This window comes from Strix uralensis, chromosome 10 (assembly GCF_047716275.1).
Source record: "Strix uralensis isolate ZFMK-TIS-50842 chromosome 10, bStrUra1, whole genome shotgun sequence".
Taxonomy (NCBI): domain Eukaryota; kingdom Metazoa; phylum Chordata; class Aves; order Strigiformes; family Strigidae; genus Strix; species Strix uralensis.
The window spans coordinates 12,245,538-12,264,681 of record NC_133981.1 but is presented as its reverse complement, the minus strand read 5'-3'; the positions used below and the strand labels follow the sequence as shown (position 1 = coordinate 12,264,681).

The 19,144-nt window shown below is 41.7% G+C and overlaps 2 long non-coding RNA genes across 2 annotated transcripts in view; both read left to right on the top strand.

Annotated features, from left to right (window-relative positions):
* Window positions 1-19,144, top strand: part of LOC141947761 (uncharacterized) — a 66,139-nt gene that overhangs the window by 11,507 nt on the left and 35,488 nt on the right. The gene's annotated exons all lie outside the window — the stretch shown is intronic.
* LOC141947639 (uncharacterized) lies at window positions 1,907-6,160 on the top strand. Its single transcript, XR_012630221.1, has 3 exons — window positions 1,907-1,959; window positions 5,820-5,940; window positions 6,058-6,160. It is a non-coding gene; the product is annotated as an uncharacterized LOC141947639 (long non-coding RNA).

The window sequence follows — 19,144 nt, the reverse complement described above, 5'->3', positions numbered from 1 at the left end:
TGATGGAGGTTGAGGTTTTCAGGTGTTTCAGTGAGGTGCAAATGGCTTACTTCTGAAGACACACAAATGTAAGGATTAAAAGCAACCAGCAGATCTTATTTTGTGTTTCCTTTGAAGAAGGAAATAGCCCTTAGGCACTGAACAGTCAGAGGAACTGGTGCACTAGTTCATCGGTACTGGTAAACCTTTTCTTCCCTTGCACCAGGCTACCTGTGGCCTCTTCTCTGCCAGAGGCTGCTTCCTCAGGGGCCTGATGGAGCTTTCCCCACTGACTCGCTTGGCAAGCTCAGCGAAGAGAAAGAGTAGCCAGCCGCCTTGGCTCAGGAAAGTCCTTAGCTTAGCTGTGCTGTGTGGTCACAGAGTTTTTGTTATCTGTCTTCAGTACCAGCTTGAATCTCTTCCCTGGAGAGAGCTTTACTGGGGTAAGTAAGTGTTTGAAGAAATTCTTCAGGTTAGGTTAAAAGCACGAACAGCTCTTTGCAGGCTTCCAGGCTCTGGCATCTCATGGATTAAGAGTTCCCCATGGGTGTTCTCCAGCTCTGTTAAGGATCTCACAGCACGTATTTCCAGATGTACAAAACAAATCTAAAACTGCAAATGTGAAGATCCCAGTGTTACACTGGGGAGTCTTTATGTAGGAAGTTAACTTTTTAGGAATTTATCACTGTGCATCATTAATCCTACCTTTGAGGCTAACCTCCATGATGCGTATCCTTTGCATACAGCCCACATCACAAACTGCTGAGTAGGCAAAGGTGAAGGAATGAATGCTGTTCCTCTTTGAAAACCAGTTGAACCACTGTGGAAATAGTCTGCTCTGATTTTAGGTTAGCATTAATCGGGTTTAATGCCATTTGGTTCTTTTCTTTTTAAAGTATTTGTAGAAATAAAAGAGCAAGTTACATAGTTTAAGCTATGTCATGGCTGACATAGGAGTTAGCATCTTCCTCAGAAGTATTATTTGACTGGCAACATCTACAAAGTAGTGGCTGAGAGGTATGTCTGGGGTATTGCATTTAACAACAGTATTTCCCAAATATGACATCATGTTTTCAGTCTTGGCTTGTTTTTTCACCCTTCCTCCCAACTGCTCTAAGTGCTTCTTGATTTGTGGTTATTTCTCTTGTCCCGTGACTGAGAATGCGTTACGTTCCTTCATCACAGAAGTCATAAGGAAGAGGTAGAAGACCTGTATTTATCAAAGCTTCAGGTAAGCTGCTTGCCTTCTCAGAGGGCAAATGTGAACACAGTGGATTTAAAAGTTGTGATTAGGTTTCATGTCCACATATTTTTTTAATCTTGGAAATGAAGAAAATTAGTCAGCTACAGCTGGTATTCCTGGTGCCATGGCCCCTAAGAATAGGCAATTTTTATAGAGATCAGGATGTTTCTGGAATCAGTTTAGGAATGGTTTAATAACAATACCCCAAACAAAGCCATATGTATCTTATTTTATGACCCTCTTTAGGGGAAGGAGAGGCAAAGACTGTCCAGTCCCAACCCTTATATAGACCACGTGGCATAGTAAGGTCTTCAGTTCCTCCGCTTGGGACCAGAGTCCAAATACTGATATAACTATTGTAATAGAGACTAGCAAAGTAATTATTTGTATCAGCATTCTTACTGATCATTCTTACATTCTCACTGGTAATTTTGGCATGCCTAATAAGGTGCGAAGTACTGAAGGGAAGGCTGAAGTTCCTTCCTGGCCAGGCAACTGTGTGGTACTGCTGTTGTGGACTAGTCAGCCCCTACGACCTTGTATGAAATGTGAAAAAAAGTGAGAAGCAATCTCGCTTTCAAAGGATTGTTGGTGACCTTTAAATTAGGGCTGGGAGTCGCATCATAAACTGCAGCAGCAGGATACATGACTTACTTCCCTCTCCTGAACTGAAAGGTTGTTTTCACTGAAATTGCCGCTTATTACAGAAAGGTCAAATCCGTGTAACTGCATCTCACGTAAGTAGACAGTGACCTTGTTTATCTCGGCACAGTGTTTGCAGCTTCATAATTCTGTGTTTTGGGTTTTTTTAAATATCATGCTGTTGTCATTCTTTTATAACATGTTGCAAACCAGATGCATTTGATGGGCTAGGCTTTCAACTGCTGCAAATTGTTTCTGTTTGCTCAAATGGAATAATGGTAAGTTACACTGGTGCATGGTTTGGTGCTTTGTAAGAGTTGATATTCAACTGCTCTTTGTCCACTTCTCCCTAGAAAACAATGCTTGAAGACTGTTCTATGGGTGTTACTTTGTGTGTGCTATGGGGCCTACCACGACTTTCTGTGTCATATCCTGCAGAGTAACTTCAGCCTGCATTGTACGTTCTGTGACTTGCACATAGTTATAGAAATTACGGATAATGTTTCTAAGAGCCCCCTAAGTGCCCCTGCATTTCAGGATGACTAAATTCTCGAATTGTGTAGGGACGTGCTCTTAGATTAGATTTTACAGCTCTGAGTTAGATACGTAAAGAACCTCGTTTCCTAAGGCTTGATACAGGTATTTAGAAACCTAGCTCAGTGCTACACAGAAGATTCCTCTTCTCCAGGGTTGTCACTGCCTTTGGGAAGGAGCTCTTTCATGCAAACCCAGTGTAGAAGTCATTCTTCTTCCCAACTTTAGCGGGTGGCTGTGTGTGCCCATTCTCCCTCTGTAATATCTTTGTTAAAACACTTACTGATGCTGAGGAAGACTTGCATTTCAGGCCTTGTTTTGTGTACACCAAAAAATTTCAGCCACTGCAATGTTACGGACTATGTACGTGTAGAGGAGGAAGGAATTTGCAGCAGGGCGTGAGAGATCTTGAGTCCCAGCCTAGCCTGGGACATGGATGTGGAAACTAGAGTTAGGAACACGTGGGTATGAGCAGGGACAGTGTTTCTGCCAGTGTCGGATGATGTATCTTCATGCTTAATACTGAATTGTTTCTGTAACTGGTAGCTGTCAAAATTTAAATCCTGATAATGTTTTCTGGAGCTGTTACTTGCAATGTTTTGGTTACTCGCAATATTTTTTAGACCTCGTATTACAGGGAGTGTAAACATTGTACACCAGAAACTGTTAGTAACTACTTTCTCCTACCTCTGCATTTCAAGTATTTACAGGTTGCATTAGGCTGTACTGTCTTTGTCTTTGCTGTGTATTTTAAATTATGTTATTTATGATTTTATGTACTTGAAAGGACTAAGACCTTTAAGCCATGATTTTGCCCACAACTCTGCTGGCATTTTGATACTGTTTTAATCAAGTGGATAAAATTTTGAATTCAGGACAGTGATTATGTGCTACTCATATAATGGCTATAAAAATTATTACTCTCTTTTGTGGGAAAAAAAAAAGGATTTTAGACCATATTTAAACTCTTAACAGTTGTTTTTTAGGTGTGTCTAATATTAAGTACAAATTTTGAGAGTCAAGGAAATAGGCTGGCTATGAACTAGACTCTTCATCTAGAGCTTCAGTCTGTTTTTATTTGGCTTAGTAAGAGAAACATGTCTATATTTTTTTTATATCTTGTAATGTGTTTTTTAATGTCAATTCATTCCTGTACTTGTATAGACCTTGAACTGTTACCTAGATATCTGCCAGGAGATGGCAGTGCAATGCTGCTCAATGTGCCGGATGAGATTGTAGGGAAATCTAGTAGCTATGACAATACAGAGCCTTCTTCCCTGAGGTTTTTGGTGGCCTCTCCTAGAACAGGCGGACGTATTTATCAGCTTACTTCCTACATGCTGTGAGTTGAGAAAATAAGCTGAAGTTAAAACGATTGCCTGCTTTGCAGCGCTCTGTTCAGCTCTGGAAAGTTACACATCCATTCTGCATGTGGAGTAGATTTCTAAACTGTGCCTTGGTTTCTCCGTCTCTCTCCAAGAGAAATCCAAAAGCAAGTCTTGGGCTGGCATCACTTCCCGCTTGTGTACAGCTGATGTAGCTCCACTAACAGGAGTGGTGTGACACTGATTTTTTTAGCCATGGAATATTAAAAAAAAAAAAAAAATCTTAACCCCCAAATATGAATCACCTTGTATTTCTACTAGGTGCTGTATATATTCAAGTGAGGCAAGGCTTGTAGAAAGAGACAATCTCTTATTTGTCAGAGTTACAAGAACAGACAGGCTTTAGGTATGAAAGCACTTCTTCAAATCTCTGTTGTGTGTTCAGACATTCTAGGCACACTAGAACACAGAGCTGTTAATACTGAAAAACTACTTTTTTTGTCTTTTAAGTACCAAAGCATCTCTTGGAAAAGGTGGGTGGGAGATCAGAGGGATAGCTGCTGAGAGCTCTGTTTCATTGTTAATACCAAATGGACTTGAGGCAATGTCTGATAAAGGCTTCTTTGTTCTGTTTTGGTGGGCTGTGCCTGCATTTGACAGATGCATGTGAAGTCTGTAATGGTTTGTCAGTGCTTGTGCCTTCCTATACCTCTAAGTGTAGTTCCTGATGTCAGTCAGAGGAGTCTGTAGATTATAATTGTTTGGATGCTGGTGTTATTAGAGTTCTGATTTAGAAGAGAAGCCCCTGAGGAGTGAGTGAATCCTCTTCAGAATAAACACTGTCACCTGACCTGAGATAACCCACCATCAGACATTGTACTGCAGATTTCCCATTGTCAGGTTGTGCATTGCATTCCGTACCAAGGACACCGGTGTTTGTGCTGCACTGTAATCCTGTTGCATTTACTCCCTTGCCATTGCATGTTAAAGGCTTAAATTCAAGCTGGAAATCTGTTATTTGAGAATGGCCCCTTTAAAACAAATATTTATAGAAAAAACTCTTCAACTGGTACTGTTCATTGCTAAAATCTAAGATTACTTCCATGACACTAGCACTGGACTGAAGTAGCCATAACTAAGCACTATGTTCCTTCTTGTCCCTGTAAAAATATATTTGTGTACCTCTGAAGAAAGATACAGCAATAGCTCTTTAAAAAAAAACAAAACAAAACACCTTATTTTACTAACACTCCAGTTGGCAGCAGAGCTTTTCTACTTAAGGATACCATTCTAACCCCAAACATTCTCATGCATTTTCCTCCCTTGCTGATGCGTCTGTAACAGTTTAAGTGTCCGAGTAACCCTCCTTCTGTCCTGCTGGGGTTGCGGATGGTGAATGGTGTCATCAGGTGAGGGAGGTTCAGGTGTCACGCTGCTCAGCAAAGCCCCAGCCTGAGCAGCAGCAGCGTTTGTGTCAGGGAATGCCAGTAGCTCCAGGAGCCTCTCATCCACTGGGATACAGCCAGGCACCTGTGTGTGTCTCTGCCAAGTGCTTCCCCTTGACTTCTGCTTATTTCTGCCCAGCTCCTCTCACTAACAGCTATGTTAGAGGTAGCTTATATCTGGCTAGCTGCTTTGAGTAACAAGGAAAGTGCAGTGGCTGGTAAGAGATAGAAAAATTGTATAAAACAAAGATTAGGAAAGCTTCTTGCATATTTAAGGAAGCAATCTGTGCCCAGGACCTGCAGGAATTTGCAGGCATCGGTTTCTACAGGTATGTTGAGCAGACAGAGCTTCAAAAACAGACAAAAAAGCCCACCAAAAAAACCCTTTCTTGTGCATGACTTTGGCTCACTCTGCAGTCCAGCTCTTCCATGCTTTCTGTGTGAAGTAGGAGGTCTGGATCTGGCCATCCCCTTTCAGGGCTACCTCCATCCCCACACCCCAAGTACATGCCAGCGAGAGGGCAGAGTAGCTGCTGGATGCTGCTGCTGCACGAGCCGTGGTGCTCCTGCTTTGGCTGAGGTGACACAGGAGAGATGGAGGGGATGAAGGTGTGAGGCAGGGTGCAACTGTGTTCATTTACTCATTTGAAGACTCACGGACGGTCCCCGAGGGTGCAGACAGTGCTGATGTAAACCAGAGCAGTGTCCAGATGCTCCAGCGTACAGTGCGCTCAGGAGAGCAATGGAGTTCCCAACCAGCATTCTGTCTCAGGTGATTCAAGTCTTTCTCAAGAGCTTTCTACTGTTGCACATGAATGACCTGAAAGTCACTAGTAATGGGCATGGGGCAGAAAAATCTGGTAATGAGCTTAATTTCCTTCCTCTCCAGGTACCCGTGTATCTGGACCTGTGATACTGGCTCACTCTGTGTGAGGAGCTGGTCTTCACCTGACCCACTTGTGCCTGTGAGTTGTAATGCAGGGGCTCTTTTCCAAGCTTCTAAGACTGACAGTAACGAACCCAAGGCTGTAACAAAACATTCTGGTGCCTGGACGAGGTGTCAGGTTGGTTTCGTCCCTTCTGAGCTTGGAGAAGGACCATCTTTGGAGTAGGTTTGCATGGAGAATTTGCCACGTTTGGCTGCATGTGGGAGAAGATGTTAAATGTCATTTTCCTGGTTTCACGAGCCTGCTTCTACAGCTACGGTCATACCTCAGATTAACTTTTTGATGTTTCTAAAATATGTAGTTTTGTAGTTCAGAATACTGAAGGTAGATAAAAAGCAGTCTGAGTGTCTTTTTAACTAAAGCATTTTTAAGCCACTGTTAACATTATACTTTGGAGGGTGGGAGGGGAAGAGAACCAGAGCACCATTTGAGGTAGGCATTGCTGAACGCTACTGCTTTCTGTGGGCAGAAGCAACCAGCTTCTTACTGAATTATTCCCCCTTGTACATTTACTGGGCTTTCTTGCAGTCCAAAATTAATTTAATTGTCAGCTGAAGAGGCTCCCTCCCTTCACATAGGATGCTACTTCTCTAATCAATAGCACTTTGTCAGGACAGTTGCCTAATATTTAGTCTAAACTTTCTGTTTCTTAATACAATCCAATACTGCTAGCTAATGTCTCCCTTACTATAATAAATAATGTATACTCTTATTCCAATTTCATAGCTTTTTGTAATTTGTACTTCTAAGTGAAGGTGAAGTTTCTTACCTAGTGCACATCTTGTCTATTTTTTTCGTTTACTCTTGAATTTCATTGGTTTAAAAGCTTTAATAAATATTCAATGTGAAGACACTCTACAGTTGAAAAAAATGGGGTAACCTTTGTAATGAGTGAACAAAATTTATAACCATCTGAAAAATAAACCTGAACTCAGCACTTCTTCGTGGTGCTGGCATTGGTGTTACTGTTATAAAGCCATGATTGCAGTCATGATCTCAGTGGTTATGTGTCTCGGTTCAGCTAGACTGCAGATGGCTGGCAGGGAAACCAAAAGTTGGTTCTTGGCCAACAAGATATAAAAATCAGAATCTAAACTCTGAGCAAAAATTCACAGAGGACTGGACCTTGGTCTGTGTCAGCAGAGGCCAGTGGAGCTTCAATGTGCTGTGCCTTTTTTTTTCTTTTTTTTTTTTTTTTTTTTCCCACTACATCAGGAGATCTTGGAGAACTTTACAAAGGCCTGGAGAAGTGAGGTCCAGAGGAGAAATGACTCATCGAAGATTGCCTAGCAGGCTGAGGCATGGGACTCGAGTCTTCTGGCCAAAGTGCCACAGCTAGAGCAGAGCAATCCAGCCTGCTGCTGCCGTGGTTTTCCTTGCCCCATGGCTCCTGCAATGCGATTTTTTTCCCCTCTGTGTTCTAGCCAAATACCAGTGGAGGCAGTGGGAATTCTTCCATTGACATCAGCAGGCTTTTGGTTAGGCCTGGTTTTGCAGAGGAGGGAGCATATATAATCTTCAGCATTAAGCATCTTTGTAATTCTTGTGGTGTTCAGGGGTCTTTAGATCTAATATTGACTAAATTCTTGCTTCTTGGAACTGATGGACAATGTCTTGTGCCAAAAGGCATGCTGAGCTTGTTGTGTGTTATCACATGGAAACTTGTGTACAATGGCCAGTCTGTGTTCCCGCTCAGTCAAAATCAACTGTTGCTTAGCATTCAGAATCATCCCTGCTCGGGATTATCTACACATATGCCAGTATTGCAGCATTTGAATGATTGGAGTGTGCAGGGTAGAATAGAGAGAGAAAGCCTTTTGTTGATAACGTCTGTACAGGATTAGCTGAAATGTTTTGGATTGTTTAGTAGTTGACTAGATTTTATACACTTACCTGAACAACCCATTAGTTTGCTCCTGAGTTTTTTGTTGATATGTTTACAAACCTGTGGTCATGGAACGCTAATAAATAAAGTGTGTTATTATTAACATCACAAATCTGTTTTTAATGGCAGAATATTGAGAAACTCATAAGATTAAGGGGGGAAAAGTAATTCTCCTTGATAAGAAAACTGAATGCAATTACTAAGGCTTTTTGCCGTCTGGTAGCATTGTATATAAATTCCACCCCCGCCTACCCCAACCTCTCCGGTCATTCTGAAAAGCACTTCATATTTTATCCCCTTCTATATATTCTCATGGAGTGCACTGTTCTGTATCTTGGTTAAATTTTATGCTACAAACTGTGGTTTTTTTACATTGCCAAAATTAACTTTGTGTCTTTGCACTTCCTTCTTTAAAGGGCTTCCAATATGAGTATATTCATCCATGTTTTTGTTTTCCATGCATGCTCAGAATATTTTTTGGGGTTCTTAGGGATCCATCATTCTTACTTCAGAACTGTCTACTGCAGACAGCAGTTAAGGGGTAAAAAAATTGCCTGACCGAGTTACGGAAATAAAGACTGCAAAATGTACACTGGCGTAGATTCTCCTTGCTGGAACTATGTATTTTGATTCCTGACTGGCTTTGTCTTTCCATCTGTTCATCTCATCTGCAGCTCTTCCTCTGTCTCTCACCAAAGTCTGCTCAGAAGCTTGTAATTACTGGTACGTTTTATTGTGTGCCAGACTGTTTTGGGACTGGCTGCTGACTCCTTTCTACTGTACTGATCTGCTTTTGTTCCCCTGACTCAGATCTGCTTCTCTCTGTTCCTCTCTCTGTCTCTGACATAGATACTTTCCTTCCAGTGAAAAGACTCTGACAAGATTTTTATAGAAAGTAACAAAAACACAATCTTTTTTTTTTTTTTTTTGCATAGGATATCCTTCTTAATGTGGCCTTTTGTCTGAGTTTGCACTTGTATTTTACCTTCACTGTGTCATTTCAAAATTTTGTGTTTCCTGTAGTTCTGTTGCATAACGTTAGTGTGATTTAGGTTGTTTTCTGTTATGGTTGAAATACCTTTTCTTTCATCACTGTGAATAATTAGTGGAGCAGTTCTTTGAGCTGTGTATTTGAAATATTCCCCCCTGCCAGGTTTCTTCCCCCCTCTTTATTGTGGGAGTCAACTTGACTGAATTTCATGCTGATATAAATGCAGAGCAGGTATACTGGTTTCTGTTGGGTTACGCTGGATTACCCGCTATAACAGAGAGTGGGATCTGACTGCTGGCTTTCTTTTACTAAATGCATCACAAGCTTTAAAAATAGAAAACTGGTAGTATCGATTAGAGGCAGCTGCCCTCCAGTTTTGTTCTCACAGTGCTTTGTAATTTTGGTTTTTGAATGAAGGTGCTGGTGTTCCAGCTTTGGCCTGTTTTGAGGAGATATTTTCAAAGTGACTCCAGGATCTAAACAAATACACAAGTCTGTGATCATGAAATGCACTTGAGCTTGTTTCTGGTGGCTTGAATTTTAATTCCAGTCACCTGAGAAGGATGTAAACTGTGTTAAAGGAATTTGACTAAGTAGTTCATGTCCAAGATGCAGATTTTTTTTTTTTTTTTTTTGAGGAAGAACTGGAAAAGAGCTTCAAACTTCATACTATGAGAATGTTTCCCTCTTCTCACATGCCCAATTTCCATTGTTTTCCCGGTGGCTTTAGAAACTTAATTAAATTCTAAATAGATTTTTATATCACACTTGGCACACAATACTATTTACAATATAAACAAAGCAGACAAATTGTTTAATGCACGAGAAAGAGATAACAAAAAGGGGAAATAAACCCTAGCTTGCTTTCAGTGGCTGCAGTGAGGACTTGCTTTTTGCATTTCTAATTGTATACAGCAAACCCCATCGGTTTCAGAATGTTTCAGTTCTACTATCCTTAGCCATTAGTCACAAATTAAACACAACTACCCTACATTTCCTGCTGTTGCCAGTCCTCAGCATCCCCGCTGGGCTGGGAGGTCAGGCTGACTTGCAGTTCCTAGCTCCTTTTGCTCGGCTCCGTTGCTGCTTGCAGGAGTGCAGGGTACACAGTCTGCAGACATCTCTGGTCACGGAAAATGGCTGAGGAGTGGAGCAGGGCCAGGTCTTATGGGTCTTCGCCTGTTTGCACATTGCTTCATGTTTCCTGCACTTCAGAGGAACTGTCTGGGTAGCCAGGGATCAGGTTAGGAAGAGCAAAGCCCTGACAGACTTAAATCTGGCCAGTTCCACAGTGACACCGAGCTGTGTGGTGCAGTCAACATGCTGGAGGGAAGGGATGTGCCATCCAGAGGGCCCTGGGCAGGCTGGAGAGGTGGGCCCGTGTGAACCTCATGGAGTTCAACAAGGCCAAGGGCAAGGTCCTGCCTATGGGTTGGGGCAATCCCAAGCACAAATCTAGGCTGGGCGAGGAGTGGATTGAGAGCAGCCCTGCAGAGAACTTGGGGGTGTTAGTGGATGGAAAACTGACTGTGAGCCAGCAATGTGCTCACAGCCCAGAAAGCCAACCGTGTCCTGGGCTGCATCAAGAGAAGTGTGGCCAGCAGGTCGAAGGAGGGGATTCTCCCTCTCTGCTCTGCTCTTGTGAGACCCCCCCTGCAGTGCTGTGTCCAGCTCTGGAGTCACCAACATCAGAAGGACACGGACCTGCTTGAGCGGGTCCAGAGGAGGCGACGAAGATGATGGGGGGGCCTGGAGCACCTCCTCTGTGAGGACAGGCTGAAAGAGTTGGGGGTGTTCAGCCTGGAGAAGAAAAGGTTCTCCCAGTAATTAACGGGGCTACAGGAAAGGTGGGGAGGGACTCTTTATCAGGGGTGCAGGGATAGGATGAGGGGTAACAGTTTTAAACTGAAAGAGGGCAGATTTAGATTAGATGGAAGGAAAAGATTCTTCCCTGTGAGGGTGGTGAGACACTGGCACAGGGTGCCCAGAGAAGCTGTGGCTGCCTCCTCCCTGGAAGGGTTCAAGGCCAGGTTGGACGGGGCTTTGGGCAACATGGTCTAGTGGAAGGTGTCCCTGCCCATGGCAGGGGGTTGGGACTGAATGGGCTTTAAGGTCCCTTCCAACCGAAACCATTCCATGGTTCTATGATTCAATGTTCTTGGCTTTAAAGAGCCACTGCTCTCTGCCAAGGGCGATTCTGCACTTGGGTTTTTCTTTTTGAGGGAAGTCTGTTTTCTGGGAAATATAATACAGTAAAATGTAATTCTTCCTAAGGGAGTAGCTGGTAAAATTTAATGGACTCTGTTTTTTGAGCGGCCAGAATATATGAGCAATGGCACATTTTGGCCTAAAAAGCTATAAATTGAATCTCTGGATACCTAATGTATTCTAGCTACATTTTCAGAAGATACAGGTGGTTTTGTTTCCCTTTATCCCTGGGGCCACAGTTTGAGTCTCCACAGGGAAAACGGTAGAACCTCTCCCTCTGCACTCGGGGTGCTGTACCAGCTTTTGCTGTGTTTACAGTGTCTGCATATATTTTGTATACATGCACAAAAAGAGCCATCTTTCATAAAATACATATGCTTCCTATTTTTGTGTCAAGCACTCAGACTCTTTAGAAGTGACAAAATAGTTTTTGGACCAGTTTAAATGCTTGTGATTTGCCTCTATAAAAACAGTGAGAAGCAGAGCTTAGGTGATACCAATAATCCGACCTTCATTGAGCTCAAGATAATTGTGACAGTTGACACCAGCTGAGAATCTGCCACTAAGGGACATTAAGTTGGTTGTTGTTTAATTACAGAAATGAAAATGTTTTCATATAAACTTAAGTAAGCTTCTATATGAATGACTTAGTGTGACTTACTGGTTTTGTTTCACTTAATTTTTTAGTAAAATAATAAAAAAGTATAGAAGGTACTAGGGTAACATAGAAAGTATTATGTTATTTAGTGGACTGAAGAAATGATTTGAAATGTTGGGATTGTGTTAGAATATATTTTTTCGTTTGTTAGGTTGGGTTTTTGTTTTGTTCTAATGTTTTCTTTGCCATTATGTACTTTGCCACTGCCATTACCAGATTTCTTTTCTGAAAAGTAACTGAATTCAGGAATCTGTCAGTGTCTGAGGTTCACAAATGAGTGTTTCAATATGCATTTCTGGTACATATTGATTTGATTTTGTCAGCTTGAGGAAGTTTGATGAGCTGGTCCATCCTTTTTCACTACCTCCACATATTGTATAGGTCCTTAGTTACTCATTTGAGATTTTGTAGACTAGTGCTCAGTAGTATAATGTGAGAAGTACTTTTAAGCATTTAAACAAAATAAGAATTGAATAACTGAGACACTGGGCTTAAAAAAAGGAATTGCTCTGTGTGTGAGGTATCTACTCGTCCATGAAGACATCCTGAATTTCTGCTTACTCTGCATGTTTGGTAGCGTAACATGATTTTAAGCATATTAGTTTTGAAATATGTCAACTTTCATTGGCACAGTAGAACATAATGACATTTCCTATGATGCCATCTGCAGACTGAAATTCCTTTGGTAAACATTGCCCTAATGGTGAAGAAGCAGTTGTAGTTTAGCATTTTTTTTTTTAATCCTCATAATCAAGGATGCTTTTGTGTGTGGAATCATTTTTCTGAGCTGTTAGTGATTATTGGGTGAGATGTATCTGTATCGGTACTGAATACAGTAGGCTTCCTGTACTTGCAAAGAAAGAGCTCATTTTTCTACAACTGTATCTAAGTTCAACTTGCTCAGGCTACTTGGGGTGCTTCATGTAACCTTCAGTCCAATCAACTTCGATCAGTTGGTCTGCTGAAAGATAATGAGATACATCTTACCAAGAAATTTTAAAACTACTTTAAATGATATAGCAGTAGTCATCACTAATAGGCTGTTATGTCTCTGAAGTGAAGGGTAGCTTTAGTGCAATGCTGTTGTAATTCCAGACTACAGGAGGCCACGCATCCACCAGAAGGGCTGGGAAGTGGTATCAGCATTTAGTTCTTCCTTCAGAAGAAGCTCCTGTCCAGCATCTCCTCATCATTCGTGGGTTTTGCATGGGGTGTGCTGTTAGCTGCAATATCCTGAAGCAAACACCTGTGTCTGTTAAGCTGGCACTGGTGAAGGTGACTTAAACAGAATAAAATGGTGAGGTCTGCAGGTGAGTAGTAGAATATTTTACTCTCCTTTTACCTTGGGAAGGGAGATGACCTCTATCTTTGCTGTTTCTTCAGTCCATGTTTAGTGCTGCTTCAAAGCCTGTGACACAGTCCTTCCTCTGATATTTTCCCTCCCTTATGTCTTTAAGGGTAGAGGGAAAATCAGAAGCTGAAAACCTGCTGAGCAGAACATTCTCTAAATTGCCATTCCAGTGGCTATAAAGGGAAAAAAAAAAAAGACCCTAAGGTGACCTACTGTTGTTTGCTTCCTGCTTGTACAACTTATTGAAGCTGTCAGCTGTATTGTGTGGTGTTTGTGTCGCAGCAACAGCAACGTCCCATGCTTTTCGTGGAAAAGCAGAGTAAGAACAAGAGAGTGAGTATTTAACAGTAAAGTCAGGTCGCTCAAAATGTGACCTAGGCTGTTTGTAAAAAATTCTAATGGACTTCAATTTTAATTCCTGACAAGTTGTACAGGTATCTTCTAGGGCAGACGTGTTTGCATAGGTGTAAGTTGCTAAAACGACTGAAAAGAAAACTGTGAAAAACAAACTTTAAAGTGAGGGATACTTTAAAAAGAAACCTCGACGTGAGGGGGAAAAAATATAACCGTAGCATTGACTTGCTTTGTGATAAGGTCTCTGAGATTTTTCTCAAATAATTAGCAAGATATAAATATATCAGTTCAAAGAAATGTGCAAATCTCTTCTGATAAACATTATTATCAGGAGGCACTCTTTTTATCTGCAGGCATTGTTTCTTGTGCATCCATGGTTACTTGGTCTCCCAGAAGGGTAAAAAAAAGACTATTTGTTACTCTAGGTATTGTGTTTTACCTCTGGCTAAAACCGTGCTATGGGTGAAATAGTTTTTCTGCATAATCTATCCTGGGAAATGGTCAGTAACTAAACCAGAGTAAAAGTTAATTACCAGCCAGTTGGTAATGCCATTAAAAGCATGCCCAAAGGTAAGAAGAGGCACACGAGATATGAAGGAGGTAAGAAGAGAACGCTTTGAGTAGGATTGTATGTGTGAAAGGGAAGACAGTAGTTCATGTATGTAAAATAAGAGAAGGCAAAAGATTGTAACTCGGTGATTAAATCTGATATGCTGAAGCCTTATTTAGTTAAAAATTTAATGAATTTATTTCAGATAACCTGCTGTTTACAAAAATTGAGAGGCAACAGTGTCCTGCATGATGGTGCTCTGGGTATAGTCACTTCTGAGATTTCTTTACATACATACCTCATCAAAGAGAACCGCATGAAGTAAGGTGTCAGGAGGGCTCTGACAGCCTTTCTGACCTCCCTCACGGCCAGCTAGGATTTCAGCAAGTAGATTTGTTTGTGCTTTAATAGGCATCTGTATCCCACATCACAGTCTGTGGCCTCCTGAGACTGAATAGTCTGAGAAGTAAAAGCAAAGGTCCCCAAAGCAGCAGTTCCTCCTCTTTTGTACTGAGTCATGAGAAGTAATATCACCTGGGTATGACAACAGACAGTCTTTTCACTGATTAGGTACTCTCCAGTCAGATTTCTCTCCAATTAGATTGGGTATGTGCTTTATGATCAGAGCTGCAGCGAAATCAAGGTGAGCGCCGAGGTCCTGGTGCGATGATCATACATATGAGGCCGGTGACTTCAGCTCTGGGCATCTGGCAGCAGTATGCTGCTGCCTTACCCTGATTTTGGGGATCGCTGCAGTCCCCACGTGCCGTGTGTGCTGCTGTTACAGCAGCAGTCGTGCTCGGGTGCCTGGGTATGCATAACGTGGGGAGGGCGGCTGGAGCCTTCACAAAGTTGGGCTGGGTGTGCGCTTGGGGGAATCCTCTGCGGTAGGTGGGGAATTTGATAATGCAAGCCAAAAGCTACTCACTGTGCCATCAAAAATCAGTGGCATTCATGTTTTACAAGGCCAGTAGAGATTCACAGAATGAATCTTGGCTAAAATGCTATCATCACAGACTGTGGATATATTGCTATTCCAAGGAATATTGTTGTAACCAGACAACTTGCCTGTACAATTTTATCACTGCGGTTCCTGCATGTGCAGTTCTTACGAGTCTGCTGTTACCTGATAATGGACAGGCTGAAAACTCATAGTTGTTCTTGCTTTTTATATTCATATCTGGCTCGTTGCAGAAGGCAAAGATCATGTAATATTGGTTTCCACATGTTCCAGGCAATGTCTTTTTTAAGAACAGCAGTTCTTCATCTCGCCGAAGGCGGGAGTTTGGGATATCAGTGACCATTCCCTCTTTCGCCATTTACAGTCTTGACAAAAGCCAGAATTGGTTGATGAGTTGTCTAGTATGTGATGAGTTGTTCACTTTTCAAGCATTGGTGGTGGTTCACACAAAGATGCATGCATCATAGTTGATACTTTTTCTGGAATGACTGCTGGGAGTGTCTGAGAAGATCTTAATTCCTGTTGAAGTATTTTTCCCAGTTTCTTTTGCTGGGAATGACTGTAGCACACAAGGGCAGCAAGCATCCTCTTCTTTTTAAGGGGGTGCTTGTGTTACGTTGATTTGCCACTGCTGGGGTCATGCATGAGCCGGCTTCAGGGTGGGCAGCACAGGTCCTGCTGCAGCGCGGCCATGGTAACAGCGAGCCCAGGGCAGGCTGGCTGCTTGCATCTCAGCCAGCTTCAGCTCTGAAATCAGGAGTAACCAAGCCAGCTGGTTTAAAATCAGCACGGTATAGACATGGTCTAAATAACTGTGATGGAAGATTGCACACTGAGATGCCAGCTGCAATCTTGCAGAAAGATTTGTGTGTTCTATGAAGTTCAGATAATTTCACTTCCTTTGTACAGCATTTTGGTGGCTTCTTGGTGGCTGTTAGTGTTTTTATTTTCACCCTGTTTAGCAGCCTAAACAGCAGAAAGGTGGGGATATGGGCAAAAACTGGTCTCTGAGATACTTTGCTTGGTTTTATCTCCTTCCTAATTTGCTTTTTAGTATTAGTTTGATTTAACTGCTTGAGAAAGATGCCTGGATATTGTTCAGCCTAGGTAAAAATATCCCCATTCTGTCAGATAGTCTGTATAAGCCTTGTGTTAAGAGTATGTGTGTTTCACAGCATAGCAGAGGTGACCTAAGAGACTTGTGGGTAATAATTCGTATCTGTAAAAATGAGTTTTCTCTAACCCTCCTTGCTGCTTTCCATCTGCCTTAGGTTTTTCACTAAGTAAAAATGAAGATCAGAAGAACATAGATCAGAATTCAGATTCTGCTTGTTGTCATAAAGGACAAACATTTGCTGTGTGATGAGATACAAGACCTGCTGTCAGGGTGAAGGTGTGCATGCTGCTGTTGCCCTTCATGGGGAATGCCAGGGAACTAAGGCCCTACTGAACGTGAGCAAAGGTACTGAATTTAATCTTAAATGTGGAGGTACATCCTCATTCAGTCAGTGGGCTCAGTAGCTGATTGCAGTCTCAGCTTGGTGTACATTGGCAGCCTTCCTGAAAAGGTAGATGTCTGATTGCTGCAGCTCCGGTTAGATGAGACACACTGAAGTATCAAAGACACAGTGAAAAATCTGTGAACTCTGACTGCGAGATGATGCTGCTGCTGCAGTTGTATGAGGTGAAACACAAAGCACCAGAGACAGGGCTGTTGGAACAGGCTGTCACTGTGGGCAGCTTTTCTGGAGCGCTCATGTAAAGGCTGAGCAGTGCCAGAGACTGAAGGATGAGGAGACAGAAAGCCTGGGAAAACTGGAGCTGTGCGTTGCTCAGGCAGGAGTTTGCAGGAGGCCTGAAAGCGAGTTCATGCTAGGAAAGACTGCAGAGAGCCATCAGATGCCAGGTCTGCAGAGCAGCAATGGGCCCCCACGATACTTCAGGGAATAAAGGGCAGAACTCATTCCAACATCTGCACAAAAACTGCTGTGGTTGTTTACTTTTACTGATATTTGGTTCATTTAAAATATTTTTTAAGAATCTCATTTGTATCAGTTGGTTTATATTTTGGACGCTAGCTTTCTAGATGTGACAAAAAGAAAAATTGAGTATGAAAGGCAACAAGAGTTTTACAATAAAGGATACTTCCCTGAAATGGCTGATAGGAAGCAAGATACAAATGTAGCTGAGACACCGCATTAGGAAACATATCTAAGGCTTTTAAACTGTCAATAAAGCATTCTCATCTTTTCCTCCTGTCTAATACAAATTAGTCAAAAGAAATCATTTTAGTTGCAAGAGACTAATTAAACTTTCTGATATGAACAGAAATATACAACACAGATAAGTGAATGAGGACATTATGGTACCGAGAAGTACATTTGCCAGAGAGCTTCACATCTTTTACTGACTACAGAGGGAGAAGAATTGATAGCTAATGCAGAGTCCTGTAATAGGGTGCTGTCAACTTGGTTGGGCTTTCACTCATTCTGTGTTGCAAGTAGTGCCTCAAATCCTGATAATGAACTAAGTGAAAGGCGAAGTTTGATGAGGACTATATATAAGCTATTTTTAAGTAACTCTGTCAGCAAGGATAAGAATAACCCATCAGCTTTTGGGCATATAGGTACAGCTTTAGGTGTTTTTTCAGGGTTTGGGTACTTCAAAGTTTATACGATTTATTTTTTTCCCTCAGTTATATCAGTTGATCTTATTAAAAGATAGCCTTGCTGTTCAGAGACCATAACAGAGGTGAGATTTGTAGAAAAAGGTTATATCATCAGCACTACAATATGTGGAATTTGTTGAAACTTTTTTCCTCTGCTTGCCTTTGATGCCACAAGCTGTGCTGTGTGATTGGAGCTGTGGTGGTTTTGTTGCAGCAGGATTTGGGTGACTGTGCATGTAAAGGTGGTCCTTTGGGATTGATTTTTTTCTTTGTGATCCATTGCTGTTATGTCAGCATTTGAGTTGAAAAGTCTCTTCTTTTAAGGAAAAATACATTTTTCTTCTTTTTAATTGAAGGTTGTAGCAAGTTTAATCTTCAAAATCCAAGTAGAGCTTTGGTAGTTGTTGAAGTGGTGTGGAGGAGGGTGAACCTGCATGCCAGGGCCCAGCTGGCCTGTCAGCAGATCCAGTGGAGAATGTTTTGATGCATTTGATTTTAGCTGGCTGTTTACTTCAATGTTTTTATGACAAACACAAAGGTAGGTGTTGTAAGCATTTCAAACAACAGATTGTTGAGCTCCTTGTGGGTAACAGTGTCTACTTGAGTGGGAGTCAGCAAATTCATTACGGAGAGAATAATTTTTTATGCTGTGACGATGGGTAGGTCCTCTTGTTATGGTTCAGAAGCTAAAATGTATAATCTCAAGAGTCCTTGTAATGTTCGCTTTGGGGTTATGGGGTCCCTTTCTATGTTTGTTAAATTATGTTACTAAGGCTAGTCCACAGCTAAGCTCCAGTCTGAGCTTTGGACCATGTTTCATCCTCTCCTCCCTGGGGAGGCAAAATATAATACATGACTGAATGGCCTTTTTCAGTCATTGTTTCCTAGTCCTCACCTTTTCTGTGTCTTATATGGAAACTCATGTTGTGGAATATATAATAAAAATGAATTTTATTTATGATAATACATTCCTAGCACTCCAAATACCAAGGGAGGGATTATTAAACTTGCTTTTCTACATTGTTAATGATTCTAAAAAGGTGATGAGATTAGTTATCTTGGAAGCATGAGGTAAATGTTGTTTTTATTAGTTACTGGCAGATGGTGACTGTGTAATGAATGTGGAGGTAGTGACAATTCACAATTAGAACAGTTCAAGAGAGAATTTTGATCTCTGGGGAGTGGAAATGGGCCTGCTCAGCATCTGTGAGAGAAGTTTCTGATAACCTTAGGAAATTATTTTAGCCAGGAAACCATTGGGTGATGAGAATTATGACTGTATTCTTCTGTATTAGATATTGTAAATATGGGGTGGTTCTTGTGATCTGTGGTGCTGAATGAACTAAAGCCCAGTAAGGGAAGAAAATAATTCTTTGTGTTAGTGAAATGTGTTACTTTGCAGA